We start from the raw sequence: 20679 nt of genomic DNA on the forward strand, positions 1-20679 counted from the left end.
ATCAGGATTCAGTAATCTCTGGGAAGAGATAATATACAGATAAATCAAAACTATCTGTAAATATTTTAATTTATCCATGTTTTATTTTTTTAAATAAAGATTGCAAGGAAACTTGAAAAATATTAACGCTAAATCTGGATGGTAAATATATTCTAGATATATTTAGTGTTGTCTAATTTCCTTCATGTTTGCAATTTTCATTATTAAAATTAATGGTTTTATATATAGGTAGAAAGAGATAGAAAATATAAGAAAATACTGTGTAACATTAATTACAGAAGTTAGTATCAATAGAAGGATTATGCAGGATTCTTTGTCTACTTTTGGATATTTTAAACTTTATCTACAATGAGCACTACATTGCTTTTCCATACACATAAACACCTCAAAGAGTATTTTTTTAAAGATTCATAGGACACCAGAACAGACAGTTAGCTCAGAGATCATCTCCAATTCATCCTTGACGAGATGTAATTTATGGTAACAGAAATCAGATCAATTGTTCATTCCAGCAAGAGTGGGGTTCATCACATCTGAGTCAGTTATAATGAGGTGGATGAAACTGGAGCCTATTCTACATAGTGAAGTAAATCAGAAAAAAAAAAAAAAAAAAACACCAATACAGTATATTAACGCATATATATGGAATTTAGAAGGACAGTAATGACAACCCTATATGCAAGACAGCAAAAGAGACAGATATAAAGAACAGACTTTTGGACTCTGTGGGAGAAGGCAAGGGTGGGATGGTTTGAGAGAATAGCATTGAATCATGTATATTACCACATGTGAAATAAATGACCAGTCCAAGTTCGATGCATGAAACGGGGCACTCAACGCTGGTGCACTGGGACGACCCTGAGGGATGGGATGGGGAGGGAGGGGGGAGGGGGATCAGGATGGGGAGCACATGTAAACCCATGGCTGATTCATGTCAATGTATGGCAAGAACCACCACAATATTATAAAGTAATTAGCCCCCAATTTAAATAAATAAATTTTAAAAAAAGAGTAGTGTTCATAACTGAAATGAGAACTTTCTGGGGGCAATGTCTTGGTAGTGGTGTAGGTTAAATGCATTTTTCAAAAGACTTTGCAGTATACTTGTGATCTATGCATTTCCCTATAGGTTCTTCTAAGGCAGGATATCTTAGAGTTCTTTCACAAGTGGAGAACACAGCAGATGCCTACTTAATAAGTACGATCTCAAAGCAGTGGGCTGACCATTCATGTCTTTTGCAAGCCAGCAGCATGTACATTTTTACTGTTTCTATGTTGAGCCCTGGAAACTGGAACACGTGATAGGGCCAAGAAGAGAGGACCTATGGCTTCAAGATTCGGTGTTTCAAATAATACTTTGAAGACTTGAGTTAATCAGCAAGTTGTCCATGTTGCGTACCTTTATTAACAATGATTTATATGGTCTTTAAAGATACTCCATGCTACCAATGACAGCTCAGATATCCCAAGCTCTCTGATAATTAAACATCTTTCTAGGCACGCTTGAAGGGTGAGAAACATTTAAATGGCTGTATTTAAAAGATACTCCTTGCTCACCCTGTGAAGACGTCTTTAACAAATGGCTTCTCCTTGTCTTCGGCAGGGGCACGCGATGAAGCAGAGGGACAGCGCGATGGCAGTGAAGGACAGTCCTCAGAGTGCAGGCCTCCCGGCCCCGGGGAGGTGCGGGAAGACGCCGGCGCGCACGTGCACTGTGCAGGCGGGTGGGGTGGGGGGAGGTGAGTCCCACCGAAGGACGGGGAACCCTTTGCTCTCATTTCTCCAGCTGCATTTTGTTCTGTTTACCCGCAGAAAGGAAAAAAAAAGAAAAGAAAAAAAAAAGTTTTCTTTCATTTGGTGGGGGACCCACGTGAATGCAACTTTCAGGCGCTATCCCTGTCGTTTCTGTCTTTTCTTCTCCCAAGTCCGCCCCGGGGTCTCAGTGGCACGTGTAACGCACAAGTGTGTTCTGGTCCCTGTCTGCTTTCTCGGTTATTTCACAAAGCTGGTTGGTACAGTGATTTCTCCCAAAAAAAAAAAAAAAAGGAAGGTGACTGATAAGCTGCATTTGAGGAAACATCAAACCCTCTATCAGTAGAATCCACAGAGGAAGGAGGCAGGACAGAAAATGGGCAAAACCCTCAGAAATCGCTTGGAAAAAGGTCAGGATGATTGGTTGCAAATGGTCTTTTATTCAGGGATTCCCAAGGTCCAACACTGCTCCATGAGGCTCTAAGGCGGAATATGAAGGCAGGGTTTAATCCGGAGCAGACCACAGAGGCATAACAAGGCAGGCGGATGGACCCTGTTCTCCTCCTTGGTAACAAGGCGGCAGGTGCGCCCTTGTCCGACCCTGACTTTCAGCAGAGCTCACCTGATTCAGGAAGCCTTTAACTGTGTCTTTCCCTCAGGGAGAAGTGATTCCTTGGGACACCATTCTAAGGGCACTTTCCTAGGCGTTTTAGTTGAGAGGGAGACTGCTGCATTTAGAATCCAAAAAGTTCTCCTTGAAATCTTCATACATCTGCTTTCCATAAAAGAACATCTTGTTTTTACCCAAGGACTGATGACCCACAGAGCAGATTCTCGTTTGAATTTGGAGGCAATTAGAGGCCTTGCTTGCAGTTCTAGCTCCCTGGTTTGCATTTAAATGGTATGCTTTGTTCACGCCAAGTTCAAGACTAATTTGATGGCCGTCCTCTCCGCCAGCAGGCATGGAAGGGAAGCAGCAGGACTAATAAGCCAAGATGTCCCTGGTACAGTGGGCACAAGGGATTAAGGGCATGGGAAGACGTCAGAGGTTGTCACAAGCATCGTCCCAGAGCCAACAGGATAGAACCCTCAGAAGGCAAGAAGCCTGCCTCCCTGGCTCTAAGACCAGTCTGCCCGTCCCTGTGGAAACTCCCATTATTTCTTGCATATCTTTTTTTTTCCTGGTTTTTGTTTTTTAATTTTTTACACTGGTGTATTGGTTTCTGCCATACAACAGCGTGAATCAGCCGTAATTACACATATGCCCCCTCCCTCTGGCGCCTCCCTCCCCTGCCCCCATCCAGCCATCGGGGTCATCACAGAGGGCCAGACTGAGCTCACTCTGCCATGCCTCCCTTCAACTGTCCGTTTTGCACACAATACTGTATATATGTTGATGACACTTACTCCATTTGTCCCCCTCTCTCCATCTTCTTAAACCCATCTTCCTTATGAGGGCTTTAGGGCTTTCCTTATGTAAGTTAACTGCATATTTTTTTCTTAGTAGAGGGAGAAAAGGAATGGATCAAATGGAGAATTTCTACAATAATCAGGGGCTCTGCTTTCTACATATTCCATGGAGGTCTTCAGTTTTGCTCCTTCCTCTAAAGAAAATTTCACTTTCTTGTCTTCCTATGAATTTTGTTTTGGCTTTTCTGAATTTGTTGCCTTATTTGATGGCTTATTTGGTCTCTTGGAATAATAAGTTGTATTTCTACCTATCTAATATGTTTTAACACCCTCTGCTGCTGTTGTTGTTTTTAAAGTGGCTCATCAACCTAGCAGTGACATTTAAGTGACGTCATGATTCTGGAACACGGCTGTTTCCCCTTCTGCCATTATCCCAGAGTTTGATACAGAAACTTATATGTGCTCTACTGCCGTTAGACACTGCTTTCTAGAAAACCAAGGAAAAGCCTCATTTTAACTAATCCAAGCAAAGATGCCACGGGAATACAGACAGCTTCTATATTTCACATCATCTGTATGACTTAGCTGACAGGCGCCATCGTTCTTGTGAAGTGTTGGGTTGGCCAACACGTTCATTCAGGTTTTCCGTATGATGTAACAGAAAAACCTGAATGCACATCTTGGTCAACCTAGTACTTGACAAGCGCAATCTACCAGGAGGACATATTTCCTGTGACTCCCAAGCCTGAGTGCTACTCATGCTGAGTAATGAGTAACAGTGGAAAACAACATGAGGTGGCAAGAAGGATGGGGATTTTTTTTTTTTTTTTTTGATGGACAAAGATCTAATGTCTCTGGCAGGAACAGTAGGGATCAGAATTATTTCTGTCCTGGTGTTCCTTTTGATGTCAATGACAGCCATTCATCCAGTTTTCAATGTGGGTGGGTATCAATGAGATGAAGGAGTTCTCTGCCTGAAAATTATAGAAAAAGAAAGTGGGCTCTGCATCCGGGACACTGAGTGAGGAGTAAAGACCATCAACCCTGCTCCCAAATTGGTTTACACTCCTCTTTATGATTAGACTGCGTTTTCATTTTTTCCCTCATTCTGCTTTTGGGTTGCTGTTTGGCTAGAAGATTTTATGCTTTAGAACAAACAATGAAGCAAATTTCTATTTCAATAGTAAAACATTAAAAATCTAGCTTTTGGCAACATGGAAGATACCCACAATGCAGGAAACCTTTATCTCACTGGTGCTGTCATTGTACAAACTGTGCAATGGAAAATTTGCCAGACTGATTCATTCTCCGAACATGAATTCTAGAAGTCCGTTTCCAACCACACTCTAGCCAGGCTAGGTGACTCAAGGGTTTATAGGAAGGAGAGTAGGAGGCAAATAGCCCCTTATTTAAGTCCTGTTTGCATACAGAGGATGGAGGTGGGCTTTCCACATAATAGTTCTATTTAAAAAGGTACTCATTGTAGGAGAGACAAAGGGTCTGTCCTCTAGCTGGTAACTACTCAAGTGATGGACAAGCCTTCCTTCACAAAAGCTTACAAAGGAGGCATCTGAAACACAGTCTGTGACACTGGGTCACCTATTAGTCATTGCAGCTAATTGTACATCTTTCTATGAAACACTGAAAAGCCTCTTTGTGAATTAATACAGCTCTGCTTGATGCACTCGATTTGAAATGACATTTTTCTGTATGTGGTGCATGTCAGCTTTGCTTTGAAAAATAACAAAGTTAGCAGAATATGTTCAATATATTTTCTTGGGGAATAGGGTTTTTATCATACGATTCATTAAGGATTTGCCTTACCCTGACATTTGTGATATAAAGGAAAATCAGAAAAAAAGTAATTTTCTTGATCAAGATATGTTTTTACTTAATGCAAATAAATGTAGTCTGTTGCTTGCAAGGAAAAAAAAAAAATGTCTTCTGAGATCTGGTATAAACTGCTAAATAGAATAATACGTGCCTCTTTTGTTAAACCAGCATTTCAGCACTGGACTGCTTCTGAATATGTTTGTTTCTTTTCATCCGTGCCGTACACTAAGAAACTTAAACAACTGTTGCCTTCATGCTATATTTGTTAGAGCAGAATATGAATAAAATTTGTTTGAGAGGATAAGGTGGAATTATCCGTGTTTTGTGAAATTTGTTCCTTGGCTGTGAGCAGTTAATGACTCAAAACTGTTCATTTAACAGCAGATATCTGGTTGCAAATACGTGTGTTTAAAATTGCCCCTGCAAGTCAGCTGTCACTTTCCCTACTAAGACTGATCAATGGTGTGCCCATGTTTTTCAAAATTAAACTATACAGACGTTTGAACAGACATAAAACCTAACGTATAATTTTTCTCTGAATGCTAAGTAGTTAATTACCCTAGCAACAGCCTCTGAGGTGAAGATATACGTTGTTGAGATAAAGCCAATGGTTGCATGAACATTGGCACATCCTATAGAACCCATCACCCACTACTGGAATTCTTTCTGAGCATCTTTTATGTCACATAGCCAGACTGGCTATATGACAGTTGTAGCCACTATCCTCCTCAGCCTCCTGTTGACAGAATTATGACTGAATTACAAAATTGTTAAGACACTGGCAACGAAGCTGCAAAAACCACTGTGGGAGAAACTCAAAGTTCTTTTGAAAATGGAAATCTGTATTCCATCACGTTTAATTCCCTCTATCTCCTACAGAGGAAGAGCTTTCGAGTGCATTGTTCTAGAAGGCAATAAAGGAGGTCGGCCCTTTTATCCAACAAAGCCAGAAGCTTAATAGTTAAAGCAGAATCAGGTTTTTTAACCTGCTGTACCAAAGGGACATTTTTTCAGTAACAAATGAGTCTGATGAGAAGAAAATTGTAGGCAGGACAGTCTTCTCTCACAATGGGCAGCCCCAACACAAATACTTCAAAGTGGCAGACAGATGATTTGACCTGATGCTAGCTTGGCCAAATACAGTTTGTTGTGTTTTTAAATCTACATTCAGTTTTTCGTCTCTTTGCCCATCACGTATGTTTCTCCCCCACTTCTTCCCCTTTACCTTTAAAAGATGTCACTGAAGAGCGTTAAACTTTGCTGATTGGTTCTTGGGACTAAAAGGGTAATGATACTCGTTTATACTGTTCTTGCCAGAATTCTGGCCCAGTGTGGGGCTTTGAGAAACAAATACCTCCATTCCTTGGTTTGAAAGATAGAAATACTAATGCATCCCCTGAACTCTCTTCCAAATTTAAACATGAATAAAATACCAAGATATTCTACTTTGCCATTGAGAAAAGCACTTTGTAAATTATTTGCCTTATATTCTACTTGAAACTATAGGCAAATATCCCTTTCTCCAGCTCAAGACTCTCCACCAAATGAATAAACAGTCCTTACCTTTGAGTAAGAAATATGAAATCCTTTCTACTAAAATCAGATTGATTATATTATTTGCAGTTGAAGATGGAGAAGCTCTATACAGTGAGCAAAAACAAGACCTAGAGCTGACTGCGGCTCAGATCATCAACTCCTTATGACTGGAACAAACCAATCAATCCTAAAGAAAGTCAACCCTGAATATTCATTGGAAGGACTGATGCTGAAGCAGAAGCTCTAATACTTTGGCCTCCTAATGTGAAGAGATGACTCACTGGAAAAGACTCTGATGCTGGGAAAGATTGAAGGCAAAAGGAGGAGAGGGTGGCAGATGATCAGATGATTAGACAGCATTACCAACTCAATGGATAAGAATTTCAGTAGACTGGGAGATAGTGAAGGACAGGGTAGCCTGGCATTCTTCATCCACGGTGTCCCAAAGAGTCAGACACCACTTAGTAAGTGAACAATGAACAAACTTTGGGTAGGAAATATGAAATCCTTTCTACTGAAGTTGACTTAAATTTTGCCCCCTAAGGACCCATGAGGATGAGAGAAAACTATTTTATAAAATTTAGAGAAATGGGCAGTTTGCCATTTGCACACAAAATACTAACACTTGGTATAAATCTTTTTAAGCAGTTGTTTCTCTGGTAAGAGAGTCAATCTGTGACTAAATCAGAAAGGGGTGTAGCCCTATTTCTTGGGTAAGGTGCACAGGAGGAATAGATTTAGAAGGGGATAGAGAATTATACCAACAGGCACTTCCCTTCACTGGGGGAGGAGACCTCTTCCTTGCCCTACTGAAACTGGACTTTATATAACTTGCTTCAGCCAATGATATGTGGGCAGAGACATCATATGTCATTTCAGGCAGAAGCTTGAAGATTCATGCTCATTTTCCCCTCTAACAAAATGACCAGCAACTTCTCAGATAGGCTACTCTGTCAGCCTAGAACCTGGAGTGAAGAAGATGTGAAGTTGAGTTTCAGCCAAGTTACACTGATAAGGTGACAGGAGTTAGAAGGAAATCTGTGTTTTGAGATCTGGGCACCATATTACCCAAGCCTAACCTAGCCTATTCTAACTGATATGTCTGCCATTAAAGCCTTTAACTAAAAAGTCCAAGGAGTGGCATGATCTGCCTTTCCAGTCTCATCTGTCAAACTGGCTCCCCAAACTGGCAATACAATGACCTTCTGTCCATTCCCAGAACTGGCTAAATTCATGTTCATCCTTAAGGTCTCAGCTGTGATGTCACTTCCTTGAGGTGCCTTCCCCAACTACCTTATATCAAAGGAGATCCCCCTTCCCAATGTCCTTGCCTACTGAACGCCATATTTGCTATATCAGAACAGTTAGAATTACTTGTAATTGTTTGTTTACATGAGAGAAATAAATATTCCTATGTCTCAAATCAGGTGGGCAATATAATGCAACTTTCTCCCACACACACACACCAAAAATATGAGCCTGCCTTATTTCTAAGCTTCTGTCCAACTGGTTAGAGGTGATCGTGGGAAAAGAATTTAATTGGTCAATAAAAGGTATCTCAGTCTTTTTCAGTTTAAAATGCTAATTTAGGGATAAAAATTTTGTGAGATCCGAGGTTTAAATGCCTTACTGAAGCCACTTCTTGACACCAAAATTATTGTGCCCTACCCATGTAGATAAAGGCCTTTCTTCTAATCACTGTGCAATAAAACTAGCAACAAAAACTGAATTTTAACCATGATAAAATATCTTAAATGCAGTTTCCTGATTTTTAAGACTTTCTGGAAAGAGATAACATGATTCTATACATAGAAAATCCTAAAGATGCTATGAGAAAACTACTAGAGCTCATCAATGAATTCAGTAAAGTTGCAGGATACAAAATTAATACACAGAAATCTCTTGTATTCCTATACACTAACAATGGAAGATTAGAAACAACCCCACTTACCATTGCATCAAAAAGAATAAAATACCTAGGAATAAACCTACCTAAGGTGGCAAAAGACCTGAACTGTGAAAACTATAAGATGCTGATGAAAGAAATTGAAGATGACACAAACAGATGCAAAAATATACCATGTTCTTCTATTGGAAGAATCAGTACTGTCAAAAATGACTATACTCTCAAAGCATTCTACAGATTCAGTGAAATCCCTATCAAATCACCAATGGCATTTTTCACAGAATTAGAACAAACAATCTTCTTCATGGAAACACAAAAGACAAAACAATCTTGAAAAAGAAAAACAGAGCTGGAAGAATCAGGCTCCCTAACTTTAGGCCATACTACAATGCTACCATCTTCAAAACAGTGTGGTACTGGCACAAAAACAGAAATATAGATCAATGGAACACCATGCAAAGTCCAGAAACAAATCCACACACCTATGGTCAAATAATCTAGGAGGAAAGAAGACTATACACTGGAGAAAAGACATTCTCTCCAATAAATGGTGCCAGAAAAACTGGACAGAAACCCATAAAAAATGAAATTAGAACATTTTTTGACACTACACACAAAAATAAACTCAAAATGGATTAAAGACCTATAACTATAAAATTCTTAGAGCAAAACATAGGCAGAAATTGTTGTTGTTTAGTTACTAAGTCGTGTCTGACTCTCTGCAACCCCACAGACTGCAGCATGTCAGGAAAGGGAGTCCTCCTACACTGTTGGTGGGAATGTGGATTGTTACAGTCACTAGTAAGAACAGCATGGAGATTCCTTGAGACACTAAAAATAGAACTACCATATGATCCAGGAATCCCACTCCTGGGCATATATCCAGAGAGAAACATGGTTCAAAAGGGTACATGCACTCCAGTGTTCATTGCAGCACTAATTACAATGGTCAAGACATGGAAGCAACCTAAGTGTCCATTGACAGATTAATGAATAAAGCAGATGTGGCATATATACACAATGGAATATTACTCAGCCATATAAAGAATGAAATAATGCCATTTGCAGTAATATGGATGGAGCTGGAGATTATCATTACTAAGCTAAGTAAGTCGGACAGAAAAAGACAAATATATGATATCGCTTACATGTGGAATCTAAAAAAATGATACAAATGAACTTATTTAAAACAGAAAGACTCACAGACTAGAGAATGAACTTATGATTACCAGGGGAAAAGCAGGAGAAATAGATTGGGAGTTTGGGGTTGACATGTACACACTGCTATATTTAAAATAGATAACCAATAGGACCTATTGTATAGCACAGGGAACTCTGCTAAATACTCTGTAATAACCTAATTGGGAAAAGAATTTGAAAAAGAACAGATACATGTATAACTGAATCACTTTGCTATATACCTGAAACTAGAACAACATTGTTAGTCAACTATACACTAATAGAAAATTTTTAAAAAAAATTTAAGAGTTGCTAAAAAAAAATAAAAAGCAATTTCCTAAATACTTTGTCAAGGAGGATGTCAAGAATAAAATGATGGACTACTTAGAATATAAAAACGAACACTAAATATACAAAATGTAGGATAAAACTAAAAGCTATACTTAGGGAAAATTCAGTCTGAAATGTTCTAATCACTTAAAATAGTAAAAAAGGAAAAAACTAAAGCATTCAAATTTTAGAAAACAATCCAAAGAAAGTGAGGAATACATACAAGCAAAATGTTAAAATAAATCTATTGGTTCTTCGAAGAGCCATTAAAATACATAAATTTTCAGCAACTATCATAAGTAATTTCAAAAGGATAGCAACATAGGAAATTTAAGTACAATTAAATTTTATACTAACTATATAACCAATAACAACCTAATGATAATGGATTTTTCAAAGTAAAAATGCAACAGGAAGCAGGAAAGCTACATAAAACAAATTCATAGCACATATGAGAAAAGATATCAAAAAGCCCCCAAGCTAACTATCGATGTCTGTGTGTCTATTCATCAAAATAGTATGTGTAGGGCTTCCCTGGTGGTTCAGCGGTAAAGAATCTGCCGGCCAATGCAGGAAACACCAGCTCAGTCCCTGTTCCAGGAAGATCCCACATGCCGAAAGCAACTGTTGAGCCTGTGCTCTAGGGCCCAGGAACCACAATTTATTGAGCCCAGGTGCCACAACTCCTGAAGCCCACACAAGGCAGCCAAGAGTAGCCCCCACCTGCCACAACTAGAGAGAAGCCAGCACAACAATGAGGACCCAGCACAGCCACAATAGGTGAACTTCTAAAATAGCACATACAAATCATCAAAAGCCTAGGAGTGACCACGGGTAATACTCTCAATTTTCTTTAATTTCATAGCATTTTCATAATTGAATCATATGGTGTACCCTTTTTTTCATTTGGTTGTGTCACAAGCACATTCTTGTCAAGCAAGGATTTTCCAGTCATCTAATATCACTTCATCTTTTTGCCTGAGTTTATATGATCACCTTCCTATTCGATGATACTTGATGGTTTTTCCTATTCTAAATGCAACTGTAATGAACACTATTGGTCAGAAACTGTTATCTTCATCAGGGTACACTCCAGAAGAGGACTGCTGGGATTCAGGAACACTCAATAATTATCACCAAGTTAGTTTGCAACGCTGTACTGCTAGCAATTAGAAAATGAGAATTTCTATTTGGCCCAACCCTCAGTGACCTTTAGGGTCGTGCAAACACTGGAACTAAAAAATAGTGTGAAAAATGACTTGTTGTTATTATCTTAAATAACATTTCTTCACTTACTAGTAAGGTTGGACAGATTTCTGTCAGCTATTTGTACGTAGTTCCTGATGAGAAATTCATCTGTTCATGATATTTGGTTATCTGTCCATTGGAATTTTGATTTTTCAACAGATATTTCTGCACTATTTCTATATGAAGGTATCCTTTGTCATATTTCCTCCATGTAACCTCCTACTTGTGCTTTGTTTTGTAAGTCTGACCAGGACATTTTCTGACATGCAGACTTCTTTTTATGCTTTGAATCTGTCAAGTCTCTTTCCCCTTGTACTGGCTTTCATCACTTCTGTAGCTGACATTTATTATTTTTGCTTGCTGTGCATTCCTCTTTCTTCAGGTGATGAAGCTTTTCAGTTTGGTAGAAAATTTTGCATTTTCTGAAACTGACCTTTCAACTCTCCTCTCCAGAAGGGACAGACAAGGATCCAGACTAGCCAATTACAGGATTTAATACTCCTGCCTTCAGTGGTTGGTTGAGAAAGAGCCATGTGACCCAAACTGAACCAATAAGTAGCTTCCCTAAGACCATATGTGGTAACCATATGTGGTTACCAAAGGAGAGAAATTCACATGCCTCAGTGAATATGTGAAGCTGGAGATTTGGGCAGCTTTTCTCCTGGCTCAGTTCTGTGAGCCAATAAATTCCCTTTTTAGCAATTTTGAGTTAGCTTTCCAAATCTTGTTGCTGAATGGTGCTCTGATTTCCCAAATTAAAGAATAAAATTCTTAAAATATCTTGAGGGTCTCCCATGGTATCACACACACCATCTTACCCCCACCCCCACACACGCACAAAATCATCTCCTCCTTCTCTTCCCGCGGGCTTCTACTCTCCCCCTCGAGTAGACCAGCCAAGCTCCTCACTTAGAGCTCTAGCCCAGCTCTTCTAGTATTCCCTTCCTCTGGATATACATGTGGGTACTTTGTGCACCTCCTTGGAGTCATTTCAAAGTTTTCCCAGGGATACATATCATGACCATCCTCTCAAATGCTGCAGAGAGCTCTGGCCCTCCTCGTGGGCTCTGTTTCCCCCATTTCCCATGACACCACTTTCTAATTAAACTATATAATCTACTACTTATTAAAACAAGGAACTACTGAAAAGCCCTCCTGGCTCCATGAGGAAAAGATGCTCAACAAGGGCAGGAATTTTTTTGTCTTATTCACTGAAGAACCCCAAGCATCAAAGTAATACCTGTCACACGATAAGTGCTCATTAAATATTTGTTGAACAAATGAAGAAATTATGCTCAATACTTTGTTCTGGGAAATCCTTGGCAAATTTCCTGTTACCACACTGATGACCACCTAACTGGGTTTCTTTTCTTTCTTTCTTTTTGGGGGAAAAAATAGAGAGAGGAGAAAAAATTAAACTGTAGGTCTTAAGCAAGTTAATGGCTCTGTACCCTGTTGCAGAAGACAAGTATAAGAACAAATGGGAGGGCTAAAAATGTTTGCAAAATTATTGTGAGAACTCCCTTTGGTTCAGAAAGTATGCCCACTCTCTATTCAAAGAAAGAAGAAAAGGAAGAGGAAAAGAAGAATGAAATTAAACGGGGTCTATTCATTCATCCTGCCTCAAACAAAGCAAGTATGATGCTTTGATGTTACTGTGGTCCATCTTTTCACCCAGGGGTGGGTGATGACAGGGGTCACGGGAGGAAAGATTGGCTAGACTACTCTGAGAAAACACCATCCCAGTGGGTGAACACAATGAAGGTTGACTTCTCATTTGCATCACGGCCCCTTGCAAGCTGGGCAGCTTTCCTACAGGTAGTGACAGGGACCCTTGGCTTCTCCCCACTATGGTGCTGTTAACCTTTGGCTTGTTTTCTCCAAGGTCACCATGAAACAAGGAGAGAGAACAGAGACTGAGGAGCCAAGCATAGAAGAGATTGCCACCTGCTGTCCATGTTTCGCTGCCCACGAGTCAGTCACCTGGCCCTGCTCTACTTCCTGGAAAATGTGGGTTGGCCAAGAATCCAGCAGGAAAAGGAAACATGTTTGATGACCACCTTGCTTCTGCCTTGGAAGCAAAACAACTCCCTCTTTTGAGACGTAGACTCGTGCTGCCCTCTTTTTCCACTGCCCAAGAGCAAATGAGCTGCACTGGCGTAGGGAGAGCATGAGGTCTGGCCATTTTAGATGATCAAAGCAAACTCATGTTGGGAGGAGGGCTTAATGATGTGATGAGGAAAGGCTGTTCTGCACTGTCTTGGTTAGAAACATAAGGATGTAATAGAATGAGACTTGGACTGGCCTCTATCACTTGTTCAAATTAAAAGACGACAAGGTCCAAGGGAAATGTGTGTGTCTGATTTTTCAAGGTCTGAAAATGCACAGCTTTTGAAAGGCAAACATCTTTCTCTGCCTAGAGACAGGGAACTGTTCCAGATGCTCACCTATATTTTTTCTTTTTTTCTTTTTTTTAGATATCCATTTTTACATCTACATCTTTAATGTGCCTTAAATTTATTTTGGTATGTGTTAGCTGATGAAAAGTAATTTAATTAAGTAACTTTGAAAATATCCCCAGCACCAATTATTAAATAATACATCTGCAACCCATTGCCTTGAGCTTATTTCTTTAAAACACATTTATTTTATGTTTATACAAAGACCTATTTTCTAGGCTATGTCTTCCTTTGGTTTCTCTAGTGCCACTTTGTTACTATTAATGTAGTTTACAATATGCGCTGATGTCTATTAAGGAAAATTCAGTGCCTCCACCACCTTCATTTTTAAATGTTCTTGGCTATTCCTCATTGTTTAATGTTCCAGATAAACCTCTGAATAGCTTTGTCACACTTCTCTCCTATAGATAGTCCTCCTTGCTCAATCCCCTCCCGCTCGCCACATCCCCAGGAAAATGGATGAGCCAGCCAGGTTAGTCATACCACGCTTAGTTCAGACAGTAAGGAGAGAGGGCTTCAGTTATAAGTGCAGCTTCCTGAAACGTTCCAGAGAAGGCTCCTGCTCATCCCTGGCCTTCAGACCAGGCTGGGCTGTGCTCTGAATAACAATCGGCTCCCAAATACTCTGCTCTGAAGCCACTTCCAGTTCATTTTGGCATTCAGTCCCTTCTATCTCATCTGAATCATTTGATTCTGCATAGTGAGTTGGGAAGCAAACACTTGGTAAATATCACTGTGTCTTGAGTAATCATCGTTCATTTTGCAGACAACTGTTGAAGAGCTCAGAGCTGGTACACAAGACTCTACAGAGACCAAAGATACAGGAATACAGCATTTGGTGACCAAACGCTCCTGCTGCCACTGCCTAGATCCAAGTTCTACCTGAAGCAAATGGAAATGCTGTCGCTCCATCTTACCTGACGCTGGGTGCTGGCATCATCCAGTCCAACCACAACTCATGAGCAGCCTAGCCTGGCAGTCGTCACAATCGCACCAGCGATGCTGGGTCCTCTTTAAAGGATCCAGGAGAGCTGGGGGGAGGGGGTTGTTCTTTTTTTTCAAACAGAAAGTTTGATAAACATGGAAAGAGTATGATACTTATAGCTAATATCAATGTTATTCATTGTTCAAATCACTTTGTATATGTTCACTCATTTCCTCCTGACAACAATGAGATAGACGCTGTCAATATTCCCATTTCATAGATAATCCAACTGAAGCACCAAGAGATTAAGTATTTTTCACAAGGTTGATGAACCGCTAATCAGGAGGGCTATGATTTGAACACAGGAAGTCTGGAGCCAGAGATGACTCTTCCACTTACTGTGTTAGGGATTTTGAAAGCTGAGTGGCCATCAGTATCACCTGGAGGGTTGACAAACCACAAATTCCTGGACCCCAGCCTCAGAGTTCCTCATTCATGAGGTCAGGAGTGGAAAGGCAAGAGTTTACACTTCTATCACCTCCCAGGTGCTGTTGCTTCTGCTTCCCAGGAAGCCACCCTTTGAGAACCACCATTTGGCAGGACACAGAAATGGTCGGCATAAGAAGCAAGGAAGAATCAATAAACCTGGAGGATGATGAAGGTATGCAGCTAATCCTGTTTCTAAAGTCAGATTATCTGTTCTTCCAGGTCCTGAGGCAACCCCCAATCCTACAAGATGTCACCTTCTTCCTTATTATTGCTCTTCAGTCACTCAGTCATGTCCAACTCTCTGCGACCTTATACACTGCAGCACGCCAGGCTTCCCTGTCCCGCACCATCTCCCGGAGCTTGCTCAAACTCATGCCCATCGAGTTGGTGATGCATCCAACCATCTCATCCTCTGTCATCCCCTTCTCCTCCTGCCTTCAATCTTTCCCAGCATCAGGGTCTTTTCCAATGAATCATCTCTTCTCATCAGGTGGCCAAATATTGGAGCTTCAGCATCAATCCTTCCAGTGAATATTCAGGGTTCATTTCCTTTAGGATTTGGGCTTCCCTGGTGGCTCAGAGGGTAAAGCATCTGCCTGCAATGCGGGAGACCTGGATTCGATCCCTGGGTTGGGAAGATCCCCTGGAGAAGGAAATGGCAACCCACTCCAGTATTCTTGCCTGGAGAATCCCATGGACGGAGGAGCCTGGTAGGCTACAGTCCACAGGGTCGCAAAGAGTCAGACATGACTGAGCAACTTCACTTTCACTTTCTTTTCCTTTAGGATTTACTGCTTTGATCTCCTTGCAGTCCAAGGGACTCTCAAGAGTCTTCTCCGACACCACAGTTTGAAAGTATCAGTTCTTTGGAGCTCAGACTTCTTCATGGTCCTACTCTCACATCCATACATGACTACTGGAGAAACCATAGCTTTGACTACAGGGACCTTTGTCAACAAAGTAATGTCCTGCTTCTTAATATGTTGTCTAGGTTGGTCATAGCTTTTCTTCCAAGGAGCAAGTGTATTTTAATTTCATGACTGCAGTCACCATCTGCAGTGATTTTGGAGCCCAAGAAAATGAAGTCTGTCACTGTTTCCATTGTTTCCCCATCTATTTGCCATGAAGCAATGGGACTGGATGCCATGATTTTCGTTTTTTTAATGTTGAGTTTTAAGCCAACTTTTTCACTCTCCTCTTTCACCTTCATCAAGAGGTTCTTTAGTTCCTCTTCACTTTCTTCCATAAGGCTGGTGTTATCTGCATATCTGAGGTTATTGATATTTCTCCCAGCAATCTTGATTCCAGCTTGTGCTTCACCCAGCTTGGCATTTCACATGATGTACCCTGCATATAAGCTAAATAAACAGGGTGACAATATACAGCCTTGATGTACTCCTTTCCTAATTTTGAACCTGTCATTGCCCCATGTCTGGTTCTAACTGTTGCTTCTTGACCTGCATAGAGGTTTCTCAGGAGGGAGGTAGTCTGGTATTTCCATCTTTTGAAGAATTTTCCACAGTTTACTGTGATCCACATAGTCAAAGACTTTAGAATAGTCAATGAAGCAGAAGTAAATGTTTTTCTGGAATTCTCTTGCTTGGTCTATGATCCAACAGATGTTGGCAATTTGATCTCTAGTTCCTCTGCCTTTTCTAAATCCAGCTTGTTAATTATAGGCAGTTCACTAAATATTGGAGATAATTAAGGGTACTGGTTGGAGCATCAAAACACCTGGGTTTAAATATCAGTTTCTGCTGTTTACCTGCTGACAAGCTAAATTTCAGATGTCATATTTGTAAAATAAGAATTATTTACCACTTAGGATTTTAGTAAAAGTAAACTTTACACACACACATACACACACACACATACACACATGCACATTGATTGGCATACAGAAATAACAGTGGTTATTTATTTTATAAAAGGTAGGTATCTGGTTTCTTTCCTTCCTTCCTTCCTTAGACACCAGCTGAGAAATCTAACTTGGAGACGCCACCACAGTAAGATTTTTCCAGGGTCACATCAGGTACCCAAACTTTCTTTACAGCTTCTGTGACAAGGATAAAAAAAGAAAGTATGTGTATCTGACAATCTGCTCCCCGCTCCGGCTGAAAGGAGAGAGAATTATTGCCTGACTCATCTCACGGGCCATCTTTCCCAGTGCAGAAGAGACAGGTGAACTGGAAAAGTGGAAGGTGTCAGAAATGGAGGAGCAATCTGCACAATGGGAGTCTGGGCAGCTGGTCAAGTAAAAGAGAGAGAGAGAGAGATCTTTGAATAAATGCACTCAGCCTTATAAATGCGAATCTCTTCTTTGTCAGCAATGAAGCTATTTTTTAAATTTTTTCAACCACTCTTTCATCCATTTGTTCATATATTAAATCCCTGCTATGTATCAGCCACTTCTCTAGGTTCCAGAGAAACAAAGGGGAACAAAACAGGCAAAGATCTTCTCCTTGGGGAGCGGGGTTGGGGGTGGGGATGTGAAGAGCGTGGGGGTCGGGGGAGTGAGCAGGATCAGAGAGGGAAGGCCTGAAAGAGAAGAGCCTGCCAGCCCTGCAGCCATCCGAAGGCAGGGCATCCGGGGAAGGAGCAGTAAAGGCAAGAGCCCCGAGAGCTGCCAGTGCAAGTGAGTGGGAGAGGGTGAGGGAAAACCTGGAGTCCCAGGAAGGCCAGGTCCCATCATGACGGCCTTGGAGCAGGATGCGTTGACAGTCACAGGATGTTACTCAAAGGAGGGACATGATCCAACTTTGAAAGTGAATCCACGTCAATGCAGTCTGAGGGAGTTGGGCTGATACCAAGTGAAGCCTTTGACTTGGGACTTGCGTATAGAAGAGGTTCCCTGGTGGCTCAAATGGTAAAGAATCCGCCTGCAATGCAGGAGGCCTGGGTACGATCCCTGGGTCAGGAAGATCCCCTGGGGAAGGGCACAGCTACCCACTCCAATATTCCTGCCTGGAGAATTCCATGCACAGAGGAGCCAAATGAGCTACAGTCCTTGGTGTCATGAAGAGCCGAACATGACTGGGTGACTAGCACTCACACTGTGGTAGAGGAAAAAGAGAATGAAATATCAGATGTCTAAGAGAAAGGCCTGGGCAGAGACCAAACTAAAGAGAGATCCAGGGACTTCCACGGTGGTCCAGTGGCTAAAACTCCACACTCTCAATGCAGGGGGCCTGGTTCAATTCTTGGTTAGGGAACTAAGATCCCACATGCTGCAACTGAGACCCAATACGACCAAATAAATCTTGTTCTTGTTCAGTTGCTCAGTTGTGTCCAACTCTTTGTGACCCCATGGACTGCAGTACGCCAGGATTCCCTGTCCATCACCATCTCCTGAAGCTTGCTGAAACTCATATCCACTGAGGCAGTGATTCCATCCAACCATCTCATCCTCTGTCATCCCCTTCTCCTCCTGCTTTCAACCTTTCCCAGCATCAGGGTCTCTTCTAATGAGTTGGCTCTTCACATCAGGCGGCCAAAATATTGGAGCTTCAGCTTCAGCATCAGTCCTTCTAATGAACACATTCAGGATTGATTTCCTTTAGGGCTGACTGGTTTGAGTTCCTTGCAATCCAAGGGACTCTCAAGTCTTCTCCAACATCACAGCTCAAAAGCATCAATTCTTCAGTGTTCACCCTTCTTTATGGTCCAACTCTCACATCCATACATGTGAGATCCATAAATAAAAACAAATATTTTTTAAAAAATATTTTATGGGAGGGATGTTCAACAGGGAGGGGCTATACCTATACCTATGGCTGATTCATGTTGATATATGGAAAAAATCAACAGAATATTTGTAAAGCAATTATCCTCCAATTAAGAATAAGTTAAAAACAAAAACAAAATTTTTAATTTATAAATATTTTCAAATAAAAAAGTTTTTTTAAAAAAATCCAGGTCCTGTTGGCCCTCACTCTCTTCTCCAGTCCTCTTCCCCATGGTTTGCTCATGATCCTAAGGGGCAATTTACTGAGCATAATGATCCTGCCAATCTTAGTTACACATTAGAATTATCAAAGGAGATTTTCAACATACCCTGACCAAAGCTAAATTAACGGGCACTCTTCAAAATAACTAGCCAGTATGTTTCCAAGATATTGAGGTCAAGAGAGAGATGGAGGAGCTATCCCAGATTAAAGGAGACTAAGATTTCTTGATACGATGACTAAATACAACATGGGATCCTGGAAAAGAACATGAGTGGGATGACGGAGGAAATTTGAGTCAGATCTGCAGAATAGATCACGCGTCAGTGCAACACATACCAGTGCTAATTTCCTGGTTTTGATCACGGTTCTGTGGTTACACAATTTACAAACATTTGGAAAACCTGGGTAAGCATACACAGGAATCCTTTGTACATTTTTGCATCTTTTTGAAGGTCTAAATTATTTCAAAACAAAATGTGAAAAATTTATCATTGACTATGCCACACCCTAGACCAACACATCAGCATCTGGGGGCCTAGGATCTGGCTACAGGCACTTTCAAAAACCTCTAAATGGTTCTAAAGTGCGATCCAGCTTGAGAATCACACCCTGGGTTTTAAAAGTCTTAAAGAGGACTTTGCCTTAAAGCTTTGTTCTGTCCAAAGGGCACAAAAGGGCCCCTTCCTTCTGGGGCTGTGTCAGTTCGTCCTCAGTTCAGTTCAGTTGCTCAGTCGTGTCTGACTCTTTGTGACCCCATGGACTGCAGCATGCCAGGCTTCCCTGTCCATCACCAACTCCCGGAGCTTGCTCAAACTCATGTTCATTGAATCAGCGATGCTCATCCTACAGCATCTCTTTACCACCTTAGACTCAAAGGAAACGCTTCTGGGTGGAATCAGGGATGAGGCTGGAATAAGGGTAATGTGATAGTGCCATCACAAGAGAAGCATCCTTTGAGACTCTGAAATGAAACTGAGCTGGACCCGGCAGGCCCTTCCTGGGGACAGATCCCCCTAGGTCTCCTGCCTCTTGTTTACAGAGAGACTGTAGTCTTCTAGGCCTTCCCCCCTGAGCTCCAATGAGCAAATTCAATCAGAGAGGTGAGAAAATGCAGAAACAAAGGAAAACAGTCAAGAAAGATAAACGAGCAATAGTTGAGCCATAAAACAAAATCAAGAACTTTTAATTCCTCCTCTAGTGCCATAGATAATATCCTGAGCCATGTCCTTGATTGGTTTTGCAGATGCCAAACCCAGTGCCTCACTTCTCAGGTGCAAGAAGTGAAGCGCAGGCTAACCACCAGCATGCAGACCCCAGACCGGACGGGGCCAGAAGGCTGATCATGGAGGTGAGGAAGGACACTGATGCACCCCTCCCCGGGGTAAAGCAACTGGAGGTTCATTCCCTGTGGACAGAAACTCCAAGATGAGAACAGCGAGACAATTAAGGGAGGAGGCTGGATCCTGCCCAGATCACATATTTCTCATTTTCCAAGTCAGAAGACCTCCCTGACCACACATGCACAGAAAGGCTCCTTGAAGGTCAAAGAGGAGTGGTGTCAAGGGATGCTCTACCCACAGGCCTTTGCAGAAGAATCCAACTTGGCTACGAGGTGTATGCGCACACATGGGAGGATCCTGAGATATACCAAATATGGACTGTGAG

Source organism: Dama dama, chromosome 23 (genome assembly GCF_033118175.1).
Source record: "Dama dama isolate Ldn47 chromosome 23, ASM3311817v1, whole genome shotgun sequence".
In the NCBI taxonomy this organism is placed as follows: domain Eukaryota; kingdom Metazoa; phylum Chordata; class Mammalia; order Artiodactyla; family Cervidae; genus Dama; species Dama dama.